The sequence below is a fragment of the Etheostoma spectabile genome, unplaced genomic scaffold (genome assembly GCF_008692095.1).
Source record: "Etheostoma spectabile isolate EspeVRDwgs_2016 unplaced genomic scaffold, UIUC_Espe_1.0 scaffold379, whole genome shotgun sequence".
NCBI classification, from domain to species: Eukaryota; Metazoa; Chordata; class Actinopteri; order Perciformes; family Percidae; genus Etheostoma; species Etheostoma spectabile.
The window spans coordinates 1-5,955 of NW_022605596.1; the positions used below are offsets into that span (position 1 = coordinate 1).

At 44.4% G+C, this 5,955-nt stretch overlaps 1 long non-coding RNA gene across 1 annotated transcript; it reads right to left on the minus strand.

Annotated features, from left to right (window-relative positions):
• Positions 1-1,498: 1,498 nt before the first annotated feature.
• On the minus strand, positions 1,499-5,306 carry LOC116686476 (uncharacterized). The gene is made up of 3 exons (XR_004331265.1): positions 5,251-5,306; positions 5,045-5,093; positions 1,499-1,586 (listed from the first exon to the last, which is right to left on the minus strand). It is a non-coding gene; the product is annotated as an uncharacterized LOC116686476 (long non-coding RNA).
• Between the last annotated feature and the right edge of the window lie 649 nt (positions 5,307-5,955).

Sequence of the window (5,955 nt, forward strand, 5' to 3'; positions counted from 1 at the left end):
ACGCCTCCCCGTGGACACATGGGAACTGGTCCCTTGTGGGTTCCAGGCTAAGTTGTCCAGGATCTCGGAGCAGCAGTGGGCCCCAGAGACGCGGCATGCAGGGGCGCATCGTGTTGAGTAGAAACGTCCTGATTGCCCGTCACCACTGCCCCAGCTATGGACAAATAGCCCCAGCTATGGTAAATAGTGAAGACCCCTACAGATGTTGGTGTGAGAACCACCACAACGCCTGGGATGAGAAGAAGGCACCCCCACAGCCACGTTGGGTTAAACGGAGGGTTACAGCGGCTAAGGGAGAAAACCCTGTGGAAATGTGAGAAAATTGCATTTATTCTTCACAATCATTAATAACTATTGCATATACACAACCACTAGCTCTAACAATGATGTCCTGTTTGTTGGTGTGCCGGCCCTGGCCTGTCCTACATGGGTACTGTGGTTTGTCTTGTTAACTTGCAGGTGTAGCGGAGGCTGATGATATGACTGTGATCACCTGGCCGTCCTCCCAGACTGTTTAACCCCCGCCTGCCCGCGAGACCAGGAAGCCGATTCTCCCGATGGCGCACCAACATGTTTTCTCTCTTTTAAACTACTGACAACATGCACCTCACATTCTCCATCACATCCATCCACAACATTCATCACTGATACTGACAATCACACCTCATCGGCTCTAGTTTGCATCATTATTTAATAAATGTCACTTATGATTGTCACGTTGCTGTGCATCTTCCTCTTTTATTGTGGCCTGTGAGCCGGTTTTCACAAGTTGGGGCTTGTTTGCCTTAAGTATAAACCAGGACCTTGTTTGTGGTTTTCTTTATTAGTTAGTTGCTGTTTGAGACAATTTGGTTAAGTTGAGCTGGTCTATTGTTGTTTAAATGTTAAGTTGCACTACAGTCATTGTAATATAGTTTGATGGGTGTAATCAGGAACGCAAACACTCATTTGCATCCTAAACCCCCAAAAATAAAATGGCTCAATTATTTTATGTTTATTATAATACTAAATAAGTTTTTGTCTGGAGGTACATGTTGTCCATCCAAAGAAAATAATTAACCCTTCTGTTGTCTCGTGGTCAAAGTTGACCCATTTTCAAAAGTTTCTAAATCAGACATTTGGGTTTCCATCAACCAAATTGCAAAAAATAATGTGGATGGTTCCATACAACCTCCTCACAAGTTAAAGTGCCCAGTTCTGGATGAGTTTTGGGCTTTTTTTTAGGAGATTGCAATATTTCCACTGAATCTGACTTCCAAAGTTGTGGAGCTGAATAATATCTTGGCCACAACTACGACAAATCCTGTTATGACAACATAGTGTACACGTGCAAGAATCTGGCAGCACACAATATCCTGAGTTAAGGTCACCTTTAATACAAAAAGATAAAAAACAACAGTAACATAACATATCACCTAGAGATGAGAGAGTATCAATCAACTCACATTGAAATTAATATGTAGGAGTAGTAGGAGTAGTTGTAAAAAGACAAAACAAAGACATGAAGCCATTTGGTAATTACGCTTTGGATGATTTCTTCTTCTTGTGGAGAGAACTGCACGTTCCACTGCCTTAGTCCGGGAGCTCTGCAACATGCACAAGAGAGCTGAATAAACCGTTTATTCAGAACCTCCCTAAACACACCTTACACATGATATAAAACATCACGTTCATGCAGTGTAACGTAATCCGGACAAGCTACAAACAGAAAAAAGTACTGGTGCAACCACAATAAATTAGATTAATGAGATTTATTATACTTTTTTTATCCCACGACGGGGAATTCTGTCGTTACAAGTAGCAGCATAGCAGCAACAGCAAAAACAGAAAAACAAAACAATAACCACAAACCAGTAAGCACGAACGAAATACAAGGCAAGAAATACAGGCAAGAATACGGCAAGAAATAGACAATGAAAATATGGTAGACTGAGTAAGTAAATGCCGTCAAACAAAAGGAATTTTAAAGTGCGGTTGCCATGATAAGAGAAACAATATTGCGGTGTAAGTGACGTTAAAAATTAAGTTAAGTTGAATGTGAATTAGAGCAAAGAAGCAAGAGTCGTAGCATAATTTAAATTATATTAACCTGAGACCATAAATATTGAAAAGTAAGTACTTGTAATAAATAATATAAATACCAATATTAAAGATAAACAGAAAGTGGTGTGATGTAGAGGGAGAAAAACAGGAACAGAAACTACAACACTATCAGTAGTGCAGGTGTTGTAGAGTCTGCCAGCGGCCGGGATGAAGGACCTGCGGTCCTCTCCTTCTTACACCGTGGGTGTATCAGTCTGCTGCTGAAGGAGCTGCTCAGGGACCCCACAGTGTCATGTAGGGGTGAGAGGTGTTGTCCATGATGGATGTCAGCTTGGCTAACATCCTCCTCTCCCCTACTTCCTCTATGGGGTCCAGAGGACAGTCCAGGACAGAGCTCGCTCTCCGGATCCGTCTATTGAGTCTGCTCCTGTCCCGGTCCGAGCTGCCCCCCCTCCAGCAGACCACAGCGTAGAGGATGGCAGAGGCCACCACAGAGTCATAGAAGGTCCTGAGGAGAGTCCTACACACTCCAAAGGACCTGAGTCTCCTCAGCAGATGGAGGCGACTCTGGCCCTTCTTGTAGAGTGCTTGGGTGTTATCAGTCCAGTTCAGTTTATTGTTTAGGTGAACACCCAGGAATTTGTAGCTCTCCACTACATCAATGTCCAATCCCTGGATGCTCACCGGTGAGAAGGGGGATGTTTTCCTCCTGAAGTCGACTATCATCTCCTTTGTCTTGCTGGTGTTAAGCTGAAGCTGGTTGAGCTCACACCAGCTGACAAAGTCCTTGATAACCGACCTGTATTCCAGATCGTTCCCCTCAGAGACACAACCAACAACGGCTGTGTCATCAGAGAACTTCTGGATGTGGCAGTGGGTGGTGTTGTGTGTGAAGTCCGAGGTGTAGAGGGTGAAAAGGAAGGGGGAGAGCACCGTACCCTGAGGGGCACCTGTGCTGCAGTGCACCACGTCAGACACACAGTGATGGAGCCTCACATACTGTGGTCTGTTGGTGAGGTAGTCCGTAGTCCATGCAGCCAGATGTTGGTCCACTCCGGCACTCTCCTCTTCACTCTGAGGAGCGAAGGCTGGATGGTGTTAAAAGCACTGGAGAAGTCGAAGAACATGACTCTCACAGTGCTCCCGCTGTCCTCCAGGTGAAGCAGCGATCTGTGCAGCAGGTAGATCACTGCGTCGTCCACTCCAATCCCAGGCTGGTAAAGCAAACTGCAGGGGGTCCAGCTGTGTGCCCACCAGGGGTCGCAGGTGACGCAGGATGATCCTCTCCATGGTCTTCATCAGGTGAGAAGTCAGGGCAACAGGCCTGAAGTGGTTTGGCTCCTTGGGTCGCGGTGACTTTGGTACCGGGACCACACAGGAGGTCTTCCACAGGGCTGGGACCTTCTCCAGGCTCAGGCTCAGGTTGAATAAGTGCCTGAACACACCACAGAGCTGGTCAGCACAGTCCCTGAGGAGACTTGGGCTGATGCCGTCCGGGCCCGGGGCCTTCCTTGCCTTGAGCTTCTTCAGTTGACTTCTCACCTGATCATCTGTTATGGAGAAGTGGGTGGAGGATGACTGGGGTGTGGGATGGTAGGAGGTGAGGGTCTCAGGGAGGGGAGAGGGGGGTGGTGAACTGATGAGCGGGGAGAGGGGGGAGGAATGCACCCCCCTTGTCCTTTGTAGACATAAATCTCATAGAAAGATATCTCCACTACTAGAGGCCAGGCTCCTCTCTTTATTCTGTCTTCTCTTAGATACGCTGTAATAGTTTTTTAGACAGCTGGGGGACTTCCTTTGACACACTGAGCTCCTCTCTCTTCTATCTTTCTATCTTTCCATTTGTGTGCATCCATGTCCCAGAAATGCTTGTTACTAACCTAGCTCTGGGGAGTCATTCCCCGGGGTCCTTATGTTCTTTTTGCCCAGCATGTCTCCTTGGATCAGGGAGGCTCCAAAATCATGTTAGCAGCTGTCGCCATGGTCCCGCTACACGTCCTGCGATGCCATGTTACGTCCTGCTATGCTGTGCTGTCCCCTGCCACGTCCTGCTGGGCCTTGTAATGCCCACAGTGCCCTGCTATGCCATGAACTACTACAAAGAACTTCTACAAACTACTTTTTTTTGTGGCTGTTGTTGCCACTCTTCAATCTAACCCCAACCGGTCGTCAGACACCGCCTACCAAGAGCCTGGGTCTGGGTCTGGGTCTGTCCGAGGTTTCTTCCTAAAAGGAAGTTTTTCCTCACCACTGTCGCACTGTTGCTTGCTCTGGAGGAAACTAGTAGAACTGTTGGGTCCTTGTAAATTCTGGAGTGTGGTCTAGACCTGCTCTATCTGTAAAGTGTCTCCAGATAACTATTGTTTTGAATTGATACTATATTTTTTTATACAATTTAATTGAGGAATACAACCAGAACTACTTGCATGGAGAGATACCACTGGAGAGAGAAAAAATATATTTGGTATATATTTTGTTTGTAATTTGGGTGAACCAACCCTTTAACCCTTGTGTTGTCTTCACGTTCGGGATCCTCTCGGGTCCCTCGGGTCAAACTAACCCGTGACTTATTTGGGGTTTTAAAAACAATTCTGAAATAAAATTTTACTTCATAATCTATTAACAAATATTGTCTTTATCTCAATTTCCAATATGTCTAGATAAGAGAATATATAACGTTACATAATATGCCAATGTAAAAATACCAATCGCTTCAGTGCTTGTTTCATTGTTATGATTTTGTTAGGATTGCTTGAACGCAGCAGGGATGGAGAGTTGGGCTCTGATTGGTTAGTTTTCGCACCCGATGATCTAGGTGATGCCGTCAAAATGTGCGTTAGCCCGACTCAGTCACTAGAGTACTAGTAGACATATTCATATTTTCCTTTTAAGGATGGCTTTACAAATGTTTAATATACCATTTTAAACTACATTCAAAAGTGTTTGAAGAACTACAACTGTACAGTGTGGGAGCCATTAAATAAGTAGTGAGTGTACTCACTGCTGCTCATTTGACCTCACGTGAAGAAGACTGGTCTCCCCGACAAGACCTGAGAGGACACAGCAGACAGATTCATGTCAACCTAAATCACCTGGAAGCAAATGCTAACTCCAAACCTGTTAGCTCGCAGTCTGGACGGAAGACACAACTGATTTTTTTTTTTTTTTTTTTTAATAAGGAGCTTCTTATCCTCATTAAATACTTACTTGTTCCTTTGTCACTGAAGATTGCGCTGAATCCTTCATCGAAAGTTAAATTGACGTTGACACCTGGATTACAGGGAGGACAGATAAGATATTCTTAATAAAGTATCAACACAAAGATAAAATCTGCAACACATAAGGTCAAACTCAAATGTTAGATTTCTGTTTGTGAACAGACTGAACAAACTAGACAGTGTGTTAATCAGTGAGCTTTAAAACTGTTGGGAGGTGTATTTTTCTAGCGGTTTCCTCCTGTTTTATGCTAAGCTAGGCTAACTATTTCTTGGCTCTTAACACACAGACATGGGATTGATATCCATCTGAACATCTCCCTCTTGAAAAGAAAGTTAATAAATATGTATATTTCCCTAAATGATGTCATGATATTCAACAAATATAGAAACAGCTTCACACCCCCGGCTGTCAGAAGGCTCAACGCCCTCCCCCTTTCTCCCTCCCCTCACCTCTGCCCCCAAGAACTCTGGACTCTGACCCCCCCATCAGGATCAACACTAGCCACTTTCTATAAAAGAAGACACTCAGGAACTCTTGCTTTTATATTGCGCATTTCTCTACCGTTTGATTTTGCCTTATATTTGCACTATTTGGAATTCATCACTGTGTTGTACATATTACTTATATTTTTTAAATTGTATATTGTATCTGTCTTTATCCTATATTCTTCATCTTTTATATTTGTTGTATGTG